The 18,783-nt window shown below is 42.1% G+C and overlaps 1 long non-coding RNA gene across 2 annotated transcripts; it reads right to left on the bottom strand.

Moving 5' to 3' along the window:
* Positions 1–5,206: 5,206 nt before the first annotated feature.
* LOC123351213 lies at positions 5,207–16,884 on the bottom strand. Of its 2 annotated transcripts, XR_006573953.1 has the most exons (7): positions 16,289–16,884; positions 15,846–15,970; positions 14,100–14,208; positions 9,120–9,248; positions 7,438–7,483; positions 6,433–6,528; positions 5,207–5,790 (listed from the first exon to the last, which is right to left on the bottom strand). It is a non-coding gene; the product is annotated as an uncharacterized LOC123351213 (long non-coding RNA). The 2 variants fall into 2 exon arrangements; XR_006573954.1 differs by lacking the exon at positions 9,120–9,248.
* Between the last annotated feature and the right edge of the window lie 1,899 nt (positions 16,885–18,783).

Genomic DNA, 18,783 nt, shown 5'->3' with positions numbered 1-18,783 from the left:
GTGCCCTGACAGCCATTCAGCACCACCTCTCCCAACACAGTGGATGTCCAGTGCCACCTAGCAGGCAAAGCCGTTGTTTACAATAGTGAATGAAAAGGGTGGGTATGGGTGAGTGAAACTCAACATCGGCTAGTACTGTGTTCTCTTTCTGCACCTCGTATGCAGGTACAGATTTAAATAATCACTTTTTGCTGTTAGGCAGCAAGGGAAATTTTCCAGCAGTGAAACTTTCAGTGAGGTAGAAGAGAGCCACTTCATTGGCTTATTGCAATGTCTTTATTGCAGGTGCAACACAGAAAATAATCTGACTGCAAAGGATGGCAGGGTATAAAATGTACAAAGGAAGAACATTTTGAACTAAATCCGGAATAAAATGCAGTTCTAGGAAGGAAGCAAAGTAAATGGGGGCAAATAATCATACCACCAAAGGTACGAGTGAAAGGAAAATACAGGCAATAGCTAACTTACCAGCTCCACAAAGACAAGAAGTGGCTACAACATTTTCTAGGCATGGTCTGCTGCCTGATTTACTGCATCCCGAATGGGACAAAACTAAGAGTCCCACTGAAAAAACTGTTTCTTAATGATATGAGGATGAGAACATAAGATCGCCTACGAGCAACTGAAAGATGCATCTTTTTAGGCATTGGTACTGAAGTTCTGACCTAGACAACTGTGCAAATTGTGCTCAAGTGAAAAAAGACCTGTTGGTAATAGAGTATACAATGTAGTCAAACCAATGTCTGACACAGAAGTCCTTCTACAATCAGACCATAAGCCTCTGGAAAGCATATTCACTAATCCACTCAACAACAGACACTCCAGAATGGCCACCAAGGAGACTATGTTTTATGCCAAGATGTATCTGAAAAGCTTCTCCATCTCTTCAGCTGTAAATACATCTATGCACTATTAGACTATTCTCACTAAGACCTCTTCATAATTAGGTTATTTCAATTTCCTACCCCTTTTTGTGGGTTATTGCTGCTCAAATTATTATTGCAGTTGATGGATGCTTGCAGGAAAATTACTTTTTTACCCTTGCATATAAAAACCTCCACCTCTAAAAAAAATCTTTAATAATTACATACTAGACAGTGCTGGAATTCCACTTTCATTTTTCATGCAGCTTTGTTCCAATGGAATTGAAAGGCAAAACACAAGTTTTTAAGAAAGACGTGTTTAATTTAGAAGAAAACTTTACTGAAAACGTAATATGAATCCAGAGCTATCTAGTGAAGAGATTAATTGGTTAGGTCCAACCTCTCAGAGCTATTGTTTTTGTCTGCCCAGCTGTAAACTCAGTGGCACGGTCCAGCACTGGTTCAGATTTGGAAGATTCTCTTTGCAAACAGTTCAATATCATATACACAGTGATATATTATTTTAATTTCTGTGGGAGAAGGAGGGACAGTTGTATTACTATAAGATGAGTTATTTTGTTTTACACCAAACATTTTATTAATGCACTGCAAAATACCTATGTCTGCCATGTTAGTGGTTATAGTCTGTGCAGTGGTGTATCTCCATTAGACTATGGGTACACAATATCACAGGCGGAAGACAAGTGATCAGTAAGTGTGTGTACAAATTTCAGACTGATTTGTTCAGTTCTACTTTTATTTTTGTACTTATAACATCTTTGGTTAGAGTTTTTATGTTATTATTTATTGCTAAGATAGGAGTACTAAGTGGTATTTTACATTGTCTGTAACAAACCATAGAACCAGCAGGTGCTTGTTAAAATGCAGGTCTTCTGAAATACTTGTGGAGTAGATTTTCAGATTATATGTAATTTAGAATTAATCTCTCTCTGTCTACATGTTAGAAATAAATATTAGAAAAGCAAATACAACAGTATATAAATGCTTTTTACTTTGTGTGTGTACCTGTTTGAATGAATGTGTGTGCTGCTTATATGAGTAATTAAGATTGCATGCTGAAAGATTAACCTATCAGAAGATGGAGGTAAAGTAGATAAGATGGTCAAGGAAGCAATTCCAACAGTAGGAGTGCATTATGAAGTAACATGTATTGGAGAACAGTACACTGGTTGCCAGCTGGTGTCTAGGTGGAATTTAATGTAATGGTTTTGCCTGAATGCTTTGGAACCTACTTGCAGAATGGTATGAGATGGCTCATTTGCCGGTGTAAGTGTGATGGAAGAAATGGAATTTATTCCAGAAGAGGAACCCAAAGGCTATGTCTGCACTGCAAAAAGAGATGTGTTCTTGCATTGGGTTAGCTATCTCAGACCTTGTCTACACTACAGGTTACTTCAGTATAACTTACATCAGGGGTGTCAATAATCCACATCTCTGAGCGACATCAGTTATACTGACCTAAGTGCTAGTATGAACAGTGCTATGTTGATGGGAGAGCTTTCTCTTGTCAGCTTAGAGCATCTCCACTCCACCACAAGCTGTGCCACTGTAAGTGCTGTAGTGTAGACGTAGCCTTAGTTTAAAATCCGACTGGAAACATGTCAGAGGCAGTTTTTACTTCAATGTATCTAGTGGAGGTCAACCTTATACCCCCCTACCTGGGGTTGATCTTGACTAACTACTCTGAGGTAAAAACTACCTGTGCGTGTCTGCTCTAGGGTTTCACACGGAGATGGCTAACTCATTGTACAAACACACCTATCTTGCAGTGAAGATGTAGCCAACAAGAAGAGCCCTCATAAGGCTATTCAATAACAAGTGGGGGAATAACAAGGGTGGGGAAAATTGTCCAGAACAGAATTAAAGATCCAGGACAATCCAAAGCAGTTTTCTGAATTAAGATGGTGAAGAAGATAGTCACCAGATACAGATGAGAGGAACAAGGAAAATTCTATTAGGTTCAATTACATGCAAAGAGGATCCTGGCATGTTAGGACATATTGCACTGCAGCTGCATGGCAAACGCTGCTTTTTAATATCCATAGAGATGCAAACATCACTTTCTCTGTCTCATTATATACCTGTAGGGTGAAATCCTGGACTCTGTGGAGTTTTGCCATTGCCTTCAATGGAATCAGAATTTCATCCATAATCTTTATCTGACTCTCTTCCATCAACTTTTTTTCTGGATCCTCTGTGTTACTCTTTGCAATGGAGTCTACTCCATACAGGTGGTGAAAGGGTTAATGTTGTCTTGAGAGGTCAGTTAATCACCTGGTTGCACCTGGAGGGTGGGTCAGGCCTAATTAAGGATTAAACCCAGCTGGAGAGGATCTGGTTGGTGCTATAAAGAGAGGAAGTCAGGAACAGAAGGGGGCTGTAAGGAGAGAGGAGAATTCGGCTGTGACCAGTCACTGTCTTGGTAGCAGAGCGTGGAGAGACCTGTGGGGACCAGGAAGGCTCCCGCAGGTGAGCAGGAAGCCTGGGGTGAAAGGGGAAAAGACACCTGGAAGACGCAGGATTGGAGCAAGCTCCTGTGCATGGCCCTGACACAAGGGTAGAAACTGGACCTCTGGGGAGAAGTCTTGGGGGGTGCTCTGGTCACAAAATGCTCAGGAAGGGGCTGGGGGGAAGGCCTGTAGATGGCTAATGGTAGGAAGGAGTCATGGGAGGCAATGGTGAGTTGTCTGATGGAGCAAAACATGGCTGTTTGTCCTCAGGATCCTGGACTGGAACCCAGTGTAGTGGGTGAGCCTGGGTTCCCCTACCACCCTGCAGGAAGGTGCTGCGAAGCCCCCTGACAAGAGGGAGCAAGGACAATTTAAAGCCCTGAGAGAAGAGTGTGAAGACCACGGGACCAAGAGGTAGAGCGGACTAGGTGTAAAGACACTGGATTTCCTGTTGGACTTTCTTTTACCTGTCCAGTGGGTCAAGTCACAGGAAAAGAGACCTGCACAGGAAGAGAGTGATTGCCTGCAGCAGGTGCTAAAGAGGACAGAGCAGCTACTCCACGCCCAGCAATGAGTTCAGTCTCCTGCACCTTCATATGAATTAAAACACGTAATGTGCAAACACACTGACAAGAGTGGGTGACAGTTACCGAGTGGCTACTTCTCCCCCTGTGAAAGTGCCCATTGGCAGGTCAGCAACACCTAATGGCTAACGGTAACAAAGTCTGCTGAATGCTAATAAAATCCATATGTCCTTTTGCCAACAGGACGGCACTGACTGAGGATTCAAGCCTCTGTACCAACCGTGAGTCATCTTGTTTGGCACCAGAGCAGAATGTGTTTATTATGACCTAAAATGTTAATGCAAAAATATGGGTGTGGAGTATGTGTTGCTTTATGTTGGCAGAGGATTTGCCTTGGAGGCCAGACCGCCTTACTCTACCAGATGCTCTGCTAATTTGAGAGTCTGAGGCAGCTGAATGCACCTGACAAAGGAGAAAATAGCTTCACTGAGACTTTCCCTTCTGTTGATTTTGATGTTTTCTTCTTGTCTTCCAAAAATCACCCTCCCGTCTGATCCTGAGATCATTGTTACTGATGTCAATCAGGAGTAACTCTACTGGCATCCATGGAGTTACCCTGGTGTATGTCAGAGGAGAATCCAGCCCAGTGTTGGATGTGGTTTAAATGAAGTTATAAACACGTAAGGTCAGTTTTGAAAGTCATTTTCTGTGATTAATGCTGATCACCATGGAAAGCCTTGCAAGTCATTTCGTACTGTGTAATGGAAGGTGACAGGGGCGGCTCCAGGCCCCAGCATGCCAAGCGCATGCTTGGGGCGGCATGCCGCGGGGGGTGCTCTGCTGGTCACCGGGAGGGCAGCAGACGGCTCCGGTGGACCTCCCGCAGGCATCCCTGGGAAGGTGACTATAGTTCAGGGGACAAAGAATAAAGGGATTGGGGTTTTATTCAGCTGCAGACAGAAAGAAGACTGGTTATGAGCGCCTGGAAAGGTTTAGTCTGCTGACTGGCTGTGTTGGCACTGTGGTATTAGTGTGGCTGTCCGACTGGCTTTGGGTGTGGGATACCAGTCCAGGGTTGATAGCATGAGGACAGAACTCCAGTTATTAATTTTTTCTTTTCTCTCATTAAGATTTGTATTCTATTTTTCATTAAGATAAAAAGAATGTGGCATTGCCCTCACATTGTTCAAGCTTGAAGGACAATTCAAGTACAACATGAACTGCTAAGAAGCTGAAGAAGGCACACAAAGCATATGCCGTGCAGTGTGGTCCCTGTACCCTCTCTTAGGGATCATATGTTAGTGGTGTAAGATAGAGCTTCCCTCAGTTTGCTCTAACCAGGGGAGAACGAAGTCTCCTGACTCAATGGGTGCACTGTACTAAACTCTAGTGTAATTGCAGTAAATCAGATAATAGCTTCTTGGACATAATTTTGAGTTGTAATGAAGGAGGGCACTGACCACCCCCAGCAGCACCCACTTTCCAGGCACTGCAATCCTAATCCTGGCCTGGTGTGGTGGAGGAAGGCCATGGGGTGTGGTAGGGCAGGACAGCGAGCCCTCTCTGCACTCACCCAACAGTGGCACCTCCTGTCCCACAAGGCTGGGCCTGGCTCGCCACTTCAGGCATTGCAACCTGGTACATGGGGTTGCAGTGCCACTTAGATTTGGCACCCTTGGTTGTGTGATTTCTGTGGGTGCAATTGAATCCACGGTAAAGCCACCCCGGCTCTAAGTGATGCTGGGGCCAAGCTGGTGCAGAATCAGGGAGCTGTAACTGGCTGCCTTACATTTCCCCCTCTTCCTGTGCAAAGTGGAGTTCAGACGCAGGGGAGGATGGAGCGCTGGGTACTGGTTTATCACAACCATAGTTTCAGGCTGTTAGTAAAGTAACTGCAGCAAGAGGTGCTCAGCAGGCTTTCAGCTTGGATCTCTGCAGGGGAGAAGGGGTAGAGTATGTTAACTCTTTATGCTAACACATTTCCCTGGTGTAATGTTTGCAAACTGTATAACATGTTGCCAGGTGATATTCTGCTTAATCTAAAACCTGAGTAAAGATAAAAGTTGATGTAGGAAAGAGAGAGAGAGAGAAACACAATGTTGGCATCATGAACAATAATTGCAAAAAATATATCTCTGTATCATAAATAAAATGTAGCATTTACATAGTGCTTTTCAGCAGACAGTAGCTAAGCCTTCTAAGCAGACAGCCTTCTAAGATACAGGGCAGTAAATATTATCCTCATTATTCCACAAATGTGGACAAATTCTTGCTTCCAGTATGCAGGTGAACAAGGGCCCTTCACATCTGGAATGGTATAACAACACTATGGCACTATGGTGATAATAATAATAATTAATAAAAGCTGCCTCAGATCTTCTAGTTCAGTGGTTTTCAACCTTTTTTCATTTGCCAACCCCTAAAACATTTCAAATGGAGGTGCAGATCCCTTTGGAAATCTTAGACATAGTCTGTGGACCCCCAGGGATGCACGGACCACAGGCTGAAAACTACTGTTCTAGACCCATGCCAGTAGGGTTACAGTAGTGGATATGCTTCAGAAACTACACTTACCACACAGGTCAATGGTCTTCTGAAGAGTCCATGGCGATAGTATTAGATGTTTCGGCTGCCTTTAGTACTGCTAATCATGAGGTGATGTTGACTCACCTGCAGTCAGAATTAGGTCTCAGAAGATTGTACCAGGAAACTGTTCATTGCTGTCCTGCAGGATGCTGCGGGGTTCCAGCTTATCAACCCTCTTGTTCAGTATATATGTGGGGCAAGTAAGTGAGATAGAATGGAGACATGACTGGTGGCGGCATCTGTGGGTTGATGTCACTCACTTCTATACCTTCATGTTAACTAATTGTGCTGGTGCAACTGAGTCTTGTGTCATGGGTGAAGGATAACTGGCTGAAGTTCAATCAAAATAAGATGGAGGTGAGGAGAGCAAGTTCCACCTACCGATCACCAGAGGCAATTGAGCCAGAGCCCACTTGATTTATGTAACAGGGAGTTGCTGGCAAGCCATTCTCCTTCCATTTTGGAATTATTGCTCCCTTTTGGTCCAAAATGGCTTAAATGTGTTGACCTTCAGGGCATGCTGCTGAGACAATGTATTTTCCTGGCTATTTGGAAAGGTGGGGTGTCATTGAATGGCTGGATTTCGTTGGCTTGAATGATTTTCTGTATTTTAAAATTTTGTGTGCAACATTTTAGCACCTGTGAAAGCTCTTAGGGGTATTGCAGAAGCACTTCTTTTAGTCTTTTAAAATATCACAATAAACAAATAAATGGCATCTATTCCTGTTACTTTGCTACTCAGAATCCAGGAGTGAGATTCTGAGATTTAAGGAAAATGAGAAAAGATGTTAAAAAAAAAAAAAAAAAGACAGAGCCCTAATAAAAAATGCATGGAAATCTGTTGATCTTGTTTTAAAAGTAAGCCACTGCACCTTTGTAATTAAGAATTAAAGGGTCTATATGTATAGTGAAAACACCCCCCTCCCCCATCCAGTGATTTTGAGATGAGGGTAAACTATATTTTTTTCACCTAGTTGGGTTGAAATTACTTACCACTTGAATAGGATCTGCAACAGCGTACGCCATGGAAGCAATTTTTCTTTTGCAAGAAGATGAAAAAGAAATAAAAAAGGAGTCAAAGAGTAAGCTGGCTGAATGGGCCATTAGCACCAAACTCTAAAGATGTAGAAGTCAAATAGGATAGAAAGGCCCCATAAATTTTTACAACTCCTTGGAGAAAAACACTGTGATTATTAAAACATGAAACCTTGCTTTTCTAAAATGCTTAAAAGATTAATATAGAAATGTCATACTGTGGCTCTGGAGGGATTATCCTTAATGGGAATGTTAGAAGTTATTTTAATGTAAAGCAAACAGCCACCAAAGAAAGATCAAAAGTGGAACAAATTCAAGGCTCTTAATTTCAGGAAAATGAAACGATTTCTACTTTGTTAATTAGAATGAGCAAATTCTCCATAAATATTGTCCGTATGTGACAACATCAAACGTGATGACCTCATCTAATTAGTCATTACTTAATCCAATCACTAGTGCAAGAGAAAAGCTTAGTTCTCTTTTGGGGAGAATGCAAAACTCCTAGTTCCCATTTCTGCATGAGGAAAATTTCCTTTTTTGCAGAAGTACTTTTTTTTTTTTTTGGTGAGGTCATGTGTGTAACCAGTAATGTCTGTGATAATGCATGGTCTTCAGGCAGGGTTAGGTACATCATATGATCCAATGGGAAATGCTAACTGAGTTTGTGGTCTTTTCAATGCAAGCCCCAAGGTTACATTTAAGAGAGGATTTTTTTACTTTGAGTTTTCTTTTTAATCTAGCGTCGTTGCTTCTTCCAGCAAACTGGTCACAAGGCTACATACTGCTCTGTGCTCTAAGTAAAACTTCAAAGTTTAAATTAATGACTCGCTGTTAGTAAGAAACTTAATATTCTCTTTGCCATTCTGAATGGCACTTAATTTACTGTCTCTCCTTGTTTGGCCATTGCTGCAGTCAAACACCTGATTCTCTTAGAACTCTAGTTAGCAGCACAAGACCATCAATTCCAGAGGCTGTAATTGGTTTACAAATTGTGCTGGCGTCTACTTGTTTTTTCCGCTAATGTGAAGCATGAAACCACACTACTCCATGCTGCAGTCCTAACACATTGCTGTCCTTGTTCCTCTGTGAAATGGTTGAGGGGATGGAACATAGGTTCTTTTAATATTTATTTTTAAAATGATCCATCATCACGTGAGCACTCAGTTTGAGTCAGCTAGTTTTGCAAGAAGAATATTCCCGGAAAGTTACAAATAAAAGTGCTTGATTACTGTATTCTGTACCCACAAGTGTATTTAATACAAAGTTCAGTGATGTATGTGCTGAAAACAATACTATTAGTGGATAATCAAATAACAACTACAGTATTTTTCTTGGAAAAAATAGTTTGCAACTATTTAAAAGAAAATTCTGATTCACCTGGCAAAATCTGCTTCTTTGTATTGTCTTCCACAAGACAATAAATTAATGCCTAGATCTAAACTCTGTTGAACAGAAAAACAGTGTCATTCTTTTTGACCTGTCACTCGTCTGCATTGTAAAATCATACAATCCTACACATAATCACTTAGGAGTTTTTGGTTCAGTCAAAACAACATCATCATCCAGTTATTGTTAATGTTCACCTAGGGACATTACTTCATGTTCGAGTTCTTTCTTTCTTATAAAGTATCCCTTTGCACCTTGGAATGCCTGCAGCAATTTCAGTTGGTTCCAGTGATGTAGCTTGCTTAGGCAGAACTGCTCAGCTGGATTCAGTCTTGACTTCCATCCTCAGGAAATCTGCAGTCTCCCTGTATTTTCTACATTCTCTGCAAGCAAATGTCAACACTGATGACAAGGTGACACAGAGATGTGTGACTAACGTTTTTTTGGTCTGCTGACGGTTCTGATTAATAAAAAATAATAAAAATAAAAATCATTTCCTGTTGACCCAAAAATGAATTTTTCAGCAAATTGAAAAGCTGAAGGAAAATTTTCTTTGACTTGAACAAATATTTCATTCTGATTTCAAGCTCTCTTTTTTTTGTTGCATTTTTTAAAAATTGAAGGAAATTTTGAAAAAAAAGTATTTTGATCCCCAAAACCAAAATATATTGTTTCTAAAATGTCGAACCAACATACATTGGCAAAACACTTCAGTGTTGTGGAATCTGCATTTTTCACTCAAAATCTTTTGACAGAAAAGTTTTGTCTGGCTCCAAACACAATGCTTGAGATGTGCAGCTTAGTGAGCTGTGCACTTGGCTCGAGGGAAGGAAGGTCTCAAAAGGGACAGAAGGAACATAATCAGAAGAAGTAGAGGAATCTAGTTAATTTCCAGGGATCTAAACACCTTAAAACATTCTGTTTTGGTTGTAAATTTACAAAACCCCAAGTGGCTTCTTTGCAAGAAACTAGAAATAGATCTCAAAATACTTAGAAAACTATCAAGCAGGAGAAAGGGGAACCAGGCTTTGTAGAATCAGAATCTTCATTTGTAAGTGGAGGTACAATCCACAGTTGTTCAGGTGCTTGAATGTTACCTATCGATACTGTATGAAGTTATTTGCACACCTGACTTTGTTTTGGTCACCACAGAAATCAATCTCCTACTTCTCCAGTCTGTTTGCAGACCATGCTATATGGCACACATCCTAATTCTGGCATGCCAAAGCAGTACCTTACCGAGGCGAGAGCCTGGGACACAAGCACGTATAAAAGATTACTGCTAAGATGTGTAACAATTTCCATATCTCATTACTATTATCTTTATCCCCCAATCCTCTTTGAAATAAAAGCAAGATCCACCTAGGAAGAGGCATCCCTTTGTCGCTAGTCCTTTTCCTCCATATGGTTTTGGGAAACGTGCTGTTAAGATAAAATGGAAGCACTATAATTTCCTGAGGTATCCTAATTGTGACAGTGCTCTTTTGTTGACAGAGTTGTGGTCTGCAGGGTGACCACAGAAATAAGGTTGCTGTGGCAAAACACAGGGAAGCTGTACCTTGATAAGCGTACACAGTCTCTAAAACTTAACAGACGTGAGGGCTGCGCTCCTTGCTTCTCTGATGTTCCTTGAATTTGCAAGTGTAAGATAACACAGTAAAAATCATCTACATGCCCTACGTTGTCATTAAAATATGCATATATTTTAATTAATTGAAATGCTCTGATTACAGTACCAAATGCAGGATGTGAGCCACTGCATGGCAGTTCTGAATTGTGTAGATACCTAAAGCTTTACAGCCCAGTTCTGCAACCATTACTAACAGAGCAAGTTTTACTCCTATGGGTATTCCCATTTACTGCAGTGAAACATTAACAAAAACGGGGGCAAGATTAGAGGCTTACGTAAATGCTTGCATTTACTACTCTCCACTTGGTGGTATCCACCCATTTATCGGTTGCCCGACCAGTGGTTGAAAACAGAGGAAAAAACGGGAAAGTCCATATTTTCTAAAGTTACGAAAAGAGAAGAGGCTTTTTAAAAAAAAACTTGACTGCGCGCTGGTGAAAGATCCTAGGTTGGTTGCACTAGAAATCTAAATCTACTAGCCACAGCAGTTGCAGAATGGACCGGGACAGTGCAAGCTTCTCTGTGCTACTCCACTAATGAGCCTCTGTCCTGACAGATAGCACCTAAGTGCACAATGGCTGCCATAGGCCCTGTCTTAACCTATGGAGCCCCCATTTCAGATTAAAAAATGGGGAGGAGAAGGTATGGGAGGAAAAACATTTCATGCTTAGCCTTAAATGCCTTTGGAATAATTAGAGTGAAGTATTATTTAGTGGTGGTGTGCGTTAGGGATCAGTAGGGGATGCTAACAAAGAGCCATGCTAAGCTGCAAACTGGTCAGTTATGTCTTGGCTAGGGAGCATCATAAGAGACCATGGTCTAGTTGTTTCACTTGTGGGTTGCATACAGATAGCTATGAGCCAGGGGGCATGCAACTGCTCACACCGGCTGCTTGACCTCAGAGAGGAGGCCTCACTCCGTTCATCCAATATCCAGCCAGCTCTAGGACCAGAGTCAGAAGACAAAGACCATGACCTGCATGGTGAGCCAGCTAGATCCAGCCAGCAAGGCACATAGCAAAATCAAGAACGTACCTGGTGTGTGCACCCAAAGCAGTCAAGGGGTTCAGAACACTGTACTACTTTCAAATCCGAATGACCAGTTTAACAGATTATTTCACTTTCTTTTTAAATGAACTTCTTCAGCAACCACAAAAAATCGCACACGAGATTTCATGTGACAGGAATGGGGTAGCTGCGGGGCAATGTGAAAGGAATAACTGGTGCGTACGTGCACAGTTTTATCCACAGAACGAGCACTTTTTAGGGAAGTTAGATATACAGCGAAACCTGACTTGTGATGACTCAAGGGACTGAGAGACTCAGTGAGCACAGTTAGTCTTCAAAGACGGAGTTCAACTGTACTCAATGGGCCTGATTCACCACTCCATTACGCCAGCTTTATACTGGTATGACTCCATTTAAATCAGTGTAGCTCCATTTAAGTCAAAGTTGTTACGCTGTCATAAAACTGATGTAACAGCCAGGTGAACCAGACTCAATATATAAGGGAAGGTACCTTAAGGCAGGAGATTGCCTAAGGGGGATGATCTTTTGTACACCTCTTCCTGTAGTAAAACTTGAGTTATAGCATGGTAGAATGTGGGAGTGGCTTTCTGCTGCCTTGTCCCTGGTGTCACCATTTACACCTGTGCAAAATGAATGTAAAATGTTACCAATTCAGAACAGCAGCAGTTTGCAGCCCAGTCTGCACAGGTGTGAGCAGTTTACAAAGGGAGCAAAGCAGTGGAGAACTGGGCCCGGAAGGTCCCAGATTGTTTCTCACGCTGCACTGTGCAGGTCCTGGTTACAATGAACCTCTGCTTACAGTAAGGCAGTTCTGTGGGAAAAAAAGACTTCTCTATAAGAGGGTTTCGCTCTGCATGTATAGACAAGTGCATATCTGAATGTATGCGTGTGAGAGAGAGAAGAGGCAGGTTTTCCAGGCCACCATTTTGTTCTTGCTCTGATAGATAGCAACAAAATGGTTGCTATTAGTGCTCTCTTGGATAATGCCACGCAAAAATTCCAGATGTTAGCTCTGTGATCAGTCTGGATTAAAAGGAATGCTTTCTCTTGGCCCATGTGTAATTTCTGTGCAAGGAACAGCAATTACCCGAATCCTAACTACTGCATAGGGATTGAACCATGCAAACAGGGCATTTCTCATTGTGAATTATGGACAGAAACCGCACTCTACCTTAGGCACAAACAGCTAATAAGCCCCAAATGAATGCACTCTACCTGCAGGGAAAGGGTTTATCCCCTAAGCAGAATCCTGCAGTATTTTCACATTTCACTCAGGGTGTTATCTGGCATCACAGTTCTCACTAGAAGGACACATGCTGCCTATGGGAAATACACATTATTCACTTTCCTTTATTTTTAACGCCATTCAGGCACAACATGATGAATTCGGACGCAAGTCCCGGCACAGTTTCAGGACGAGTTCGTAAACTTGTGTTCAAATTTTTATTAATGTGATTGTTCTAGCAAACTGCTGCTCTCTTGTACATGACAAGCCCAGTTTTGAATTTCACATGGTGGAATTGTAAGTGAATACGAAGCAGGTTGCTTAAAACAGTGGGTTAGTCAATGATTGTGTAATATGCCACAACTGACAGGACCTCAAATAGAAGTGTCCACCAGTAACCAAAGTACAGTTAAAAAGGAAGAAACATGCCTAGAGACATACAGGTAGGAAGTCAGCAAGCTGTGGAAATAAGGGGCTGAGAACAGCTATCCCAAGATGGACAATTTCTCATTTGTTTGCTCGCTTCTTTGCACTGAGAAACAGAAGGGGTGCGGGGAACTAGCCAGACAACATAGTTAAGAATTAGGCCAGCTCTAAAAATTAGGATAAAACCTTGCAGCCTCTTCTCATCCCTTAAAACACTCTGTACCCAGCTAACACGTTAGTGAATCAGAGCAGCAGTCTCCTGACATCTTGTGGCTTCATTGCACAATACAACTAACACCCCCCACCTCACCCAGTCTGAAGGCACAAGTGTCAGCTGAAAAAGTTGACCTTGGCATTAACTACAGCCACAGGCACTGAGGATCCTTATATTTATATATAGCCACATTCCTCTCTCAAATGCTGGATTGTTTCCCCCTCCACCCCGAAAGCACGTATGTGTTCAAGTGATGCTGCATCTTCCTAGGCTTACATATGGGCTTAACATGCTGTACACCAGAGATGGCTGCAAACCTAAATCTTGGAGCTGAATTGGATTCAGATTCTGGGCCTGCCACCCTGCCTTTAATGAATCAACCAAAGACTCCAGATCCAAACATCCCAAGCTTTTCTAGATTTCCTCCCTCATCTTTGCCCCAGAAATTCATTATTTCTCAGGTTGGTGTTGGCCTTCAATAGAGACACGGGATTTTATTTTCCCTCCGTAGAATATAAGTAATTCCTTTTGGCTTCAATGGCCCAGATTCATTCATGTCACTCTGGGGGAACCAGCAATTTTGAGAGCATGAGATAAAGATTTAATTTTCTAAGGATTAATTTATCTTTTTGTTTAAAAATCCATTGTTGTTACAAACAATCTAAATTTACAGATTTCTAAAAAGTTAAATGTATGCGTAATATCTGTCACCTGAAAACATCGCCTCATTCTTGAATGGATTCATGAAGGAATCTTTTATCCTTCTTCTGAGCAGTTGTTCCTGACTTTGGTCTTTGCCCCAATTACTCTGTTTCAGAAGCTGGAAAGGAATGAACCATACTGAATAATCGCAAGCACAGAGAGCAAGTCACCCTCTTGGTGTCTGGGTCCCGCTGGTTCTCCCTCTTGTTATTCATCACACTGGAGTTTTAGCTCGTGAATGGCACTGCACTGGCAATTAGAGAAAACAGCCCTAGCCAGATTCGGAGCCCCCAGAGAATACCAACACTGGAACGAGAGAGCTCAGACTGCCCATGGTGTGAGTATTATGCAGAAGTGCTGTGTGTTGAGTACTAGGTGGGGAGATAAGATGCTTCTCATATATTTTACAAAGTGCATTGCACATATCATCTACTACAGATCGTCAGATTACCATACATGGGGAAAATATATAAACTACACGATGCCCCAAATCCCTCTGCAGTCCAGGCAGGGAGGCGTACTCCATCCCACAGAGCGTGGGGGCTCAGTTACCTCTGTGGCACTGTCCCTCCCCTCGCTCTGGGGGCCAAAGAGGGGGCAGGCTCTGAGCGGGAAGGCCAGGGTTGGGGCCAGGGGGATGCATCCTGTTCCCTGTTAAGCCCGGAAAAGTAAGAGAGCTAGAGGTTATATTGACATTTTTGTGTCTAGGGAAAGTGACAATGTGCAGGGGAGCCCGGCGGCGGGGGCTAGGAAGCCATGGAGAGGCAGCAGTTCCCCCAGGGTCTGTGTAAATCCCAGCTGATTTGCTGGGATAGGAGTTAAACCCACTGGTTCCTTGGCTAATACCCTTCTCCCATCACTTCCCAGGAGGGTTTGGAGGAAACTCTCACTCCTAGGGCAAGAAGCCCCTGCTGTGGACTTTTCTGTAGGGTGATGCAGTTGGGCTCACTGTTACCAAATTAGCCAGTTTTCCAATTTAAAAACTCTGGTAGTTTCTGAAACAGGACTAAATGACGCGAGAGATTTCTCCCAGCCTCAGCTCCTGTGTGAACCCATTTTAAATTCATATAACGTATATACTTTATGAAGCACATAATGGATCAAATTCTGCTCTCTGTCACATCATACAACCAACCCTCTTAAGTTCAGTGAGTTTGCCAGGGCTCAGAGCCAAAATTTGATCCAATAAACATATGCAATATACCACAATGAAACCTATGCTAACTGTTGCCTATAGTAAGACACCTCAGTCTTATGCAAGCACTTTACAATATCACCAAAGTCAGCTTTTAAGTTAAACTATATTAATCCTTTAAAGTCTACCACTAATGTGCAACTGACTGTGACTTGTGGCTACTCTCTTAAAACAGGTTATAAACTGAAGATGATTACCACGTGTTAAATAAAACAAACGTAACCAAATGGAAATTATTAAATGCTCAAAGAAATTCCCTTTCAAATATTTATAATTAGATGTAGCGATTTCTCATATATATATAAACACACAGTTTGTACAAGTGTGAATTTCCTTGTCAGAAACAATTCACACTTACGAAGATGTAATGGTTGTCATGACATGTCTTGCTGCTGAAAACTAAAGTCATCTGTTTCTCTCGAATGCTAAACAGGGTAAAGGCAGCTGCAATTTGCACTGGCCAGCTAAAGTGGGGGAGGGGGTGAGTTGTCCTCACTAACTTGGTCCTTGAACTAGCCAGAGTACAAGGTGGCTTTGTTAGAAGATGGGTTATTACTCACTGGGAAGGGCTGCTGGGTTGATATTACTAGCTGAATTTCACTTAGAGGGCTAGCTTCTGTACCAGGCTAGAAGCTGAGTCTCCCGGAGAATATGCAGCGTCTCATATTGACTCAGCGCCACCTGTCTAGAAATACATAGTTCTCAGAACATTTCTTTGACTTTTTTCCCTATAATTAGTATTTGTTTCTCTCTCAATTTCCTGTCAAATCATTGTAAGTGTGGCCACACTTTAAGAAGTGGCATTTAACTTAAAAATACAACCCCCATCCTCCCCATTTTAGGAATATCATCGTTAGCTACTGAAAAGACCAATTAGGTCATCTTTCTCCAGAATATAGTTAGCCTCCCAACAGGGGATGTACAGTAGCAGATATTAAAGTGATTCTACGCTTTAATGTGTATGTGTGTGTGTGTGTGTATAAGCGAAAGAGAAAAATGTTACCTTACATCCGCAGCTGCATGTGGAGAAGAATTGACACAATGGCATGTGTAGGGGGCTCATTTGAATAAGTAACAAGAAGAAAGAGAAGAGGAAAACCTGTGATTTATGTCCATTTAGTTATTTTAAGTGACAGAATGCTTATACACAAACTGGTTACAACTGGCTTTCTTACGTGGGCAAATACCCTCTTTGCTCAATGCTCAGCACCTGAAATATAAGAGCTAGCGTAGCTAGTACACTGTAATAATAATATTTAACTTGTTTGTCACCACTGAGAATTTTTTCCAGTGATTATTTTTCCTGGTGTGTATGTACTGATTTTAAGATTTCAGAATCACAATGCAGAAGACCCATCAATATGGAAAGGCAATCTTGAATATACACATGCAGACTGTCTGGATGGATAGCCATATTTTTTCACTGAAGAATTTGTTTAGGTTAAATAAAAGAAACAGGCAGGAACCCGGGGGGGGGGGCGGGGGGTTCATTTGGTGGTGCTCTCTCTGTTCTGCTTGGCTTCTCAGCTTTCAATAGATCCCAAGGTCAGGCAGTTGTTTGTTGCTAGGCCAAAGTGGCAGCCTCCCACCCTAACAATGCTGCTATCTTCATATCATCTGAGTGATGGGGGCCACATTGTGATGCTTTGGCAGTGTTGCTAAGGAGGTTGCTAGGTTAGATTGATGTCACAATGTGGGTTATAAATTGCCTTTACCCTGCTGGCCCTTACTTGGCCCCATAACACAATGATCTAGTAGATGGCACCGAAGTCTTCAAATGATACATTGGAGCAACATGTTAAGACCCTGAACTTGGCAGCAAACACATGTGGTATCCATTGAACAAAGGGACCACTTGTAATATAGTGAAGTAAATAGGCAATTGCTTTTGATACTACAACCAAAATAATGATGCATTCTTTCATGTCCAGAAATTAACAAAAGTGTAGTGCCAGAATCCCCAGTTTGTGACCCAAATGCATGCACTAAAAACAGGGCATTCAGTTAACAAGGACACTCTGCACTTTATTTACGCTATTCCTGAAAGAAGAAAGTTTTTAAAAGGCATAAGAGAGTGAGTGAGCTGAGGTATAAATTAGCCAGAAGTGTGAATTTCCCAGCTTTGAGTGGCGTGTGCCCATAATCTCAACAATACCAAAATATACCAGAGTCCTCTTTACATTAGTGTCTGTTTATTCTAGTACAAAAGCGACCGGGCCCATATTTACACTGAATTATTTGCAATGCATGTTCCAAAGCAGCCTCCACAGAAGATGCTTGCCACTTGCCTATTGCAAAAAATAATTGCTTAAGAGTCATTTTCACAGATTTTTTTCAAATTCGTGAATAGAGCAAAAATTAATGTTCAGTCGGTAATTTCAGTTCTACAGTGCCTACATGTGTGTGGTTAGTTTCATTTTTAAAAAGAATAAATAAAAATTGATCAACATTCATGCCCTTCAGGGCTGTGCTGATTTAATAAGTAAATATATCATTAGGCAGGCTTTTCTTTATGCACGACGTCTTGATAGCAGGGCTTTAGCTGCACAACTTTCATTAGTGTTAATGAAATTTATGTGGCTAAATTCCCATGCATTGTGTTGAGCATATACCTCAGTATATTTATAATTATTTTTAAAGACTGCATTACTCTCAAGACACATCAGAACCCAGCTCATACAAGGCCATTCTGGTCCATAGGGTGAATACATATTTATAAATGTTTTTAAAATGAATATTATATTTACTCCACAGAGCATAACAGCTCTGCTAGCTAGCAACACATATTAAAGGAGGCAACCAAAAATCCAGAAGAAATGTCTTTGAAAAATAGTTAATACACAGGGGGTACTGCAACCTTTTTAAAGATTAATTTCTTGGCCATTTACAATATGGCTTTTATTATTAAAAGCCATTGGACCCCATCACTCAAAAGCATGCTTTGTAAATTTCCTTTACTCTTATTGGGCCCCATTCTGATCTCACACTGGTTTTATACAGACTTCAATGGCATGAATTCTTGATTTACACCAAGGTGAGATGAGAATCAGGCCTACAGAATTTGAGGCTGAAGCCGCCGTGGACAGCTAAACATAGAAGCTGCCACCGAATTGCCGCCGCCACGGAAACGCGCCTGCCGCCCTAACGGTGCACGGACTGCCCCCGCCGCCCGCGGCGGCAATTCGGCACGCTGCTTGGGGGCAAAACAACAGGGACTGCTGCCCCTTGCAGATTGCCGCCCCAAGCACCTGCTTGGAATGCTGGTGCCTGGAGCTGGCCCTGCCCAGAGCCCAGATTCCTGAGCCCAAATGTCTACACAGCAGCTTTCAGCCTTGCAGCCCAAGCCCCTGAGCCCAAGTCAGCAGCCTCAGAGCTATATTAAGGCCACAAGTTGCTCTGCCACCTCCCACCCTCCATGAGAGAAAGGATGCTCTAGTTGTTAGGGTGCTAGCTGAACAGCTGGATTCATTTCCCTGCTCTGTCACAGATGCCCTCGGT

This window comes from Mauremys mutica, chromosome 16 (genome assembly GCF_020497125.1).
Source record: "Mauremys mutica isolate MM-2020 ecotype Southern chromosome 16, ASM2049712v1, whole genome shotgun sequence".
NCBI classification, from domain to species: Eukaryota; Metazoa; Chordata; order Testudines; family Geoemydidae; genus Mauremys; species Mauremys mutica.
This window is presented reverse-complemented; position numbering and strand designations above follow the sequence as displayed.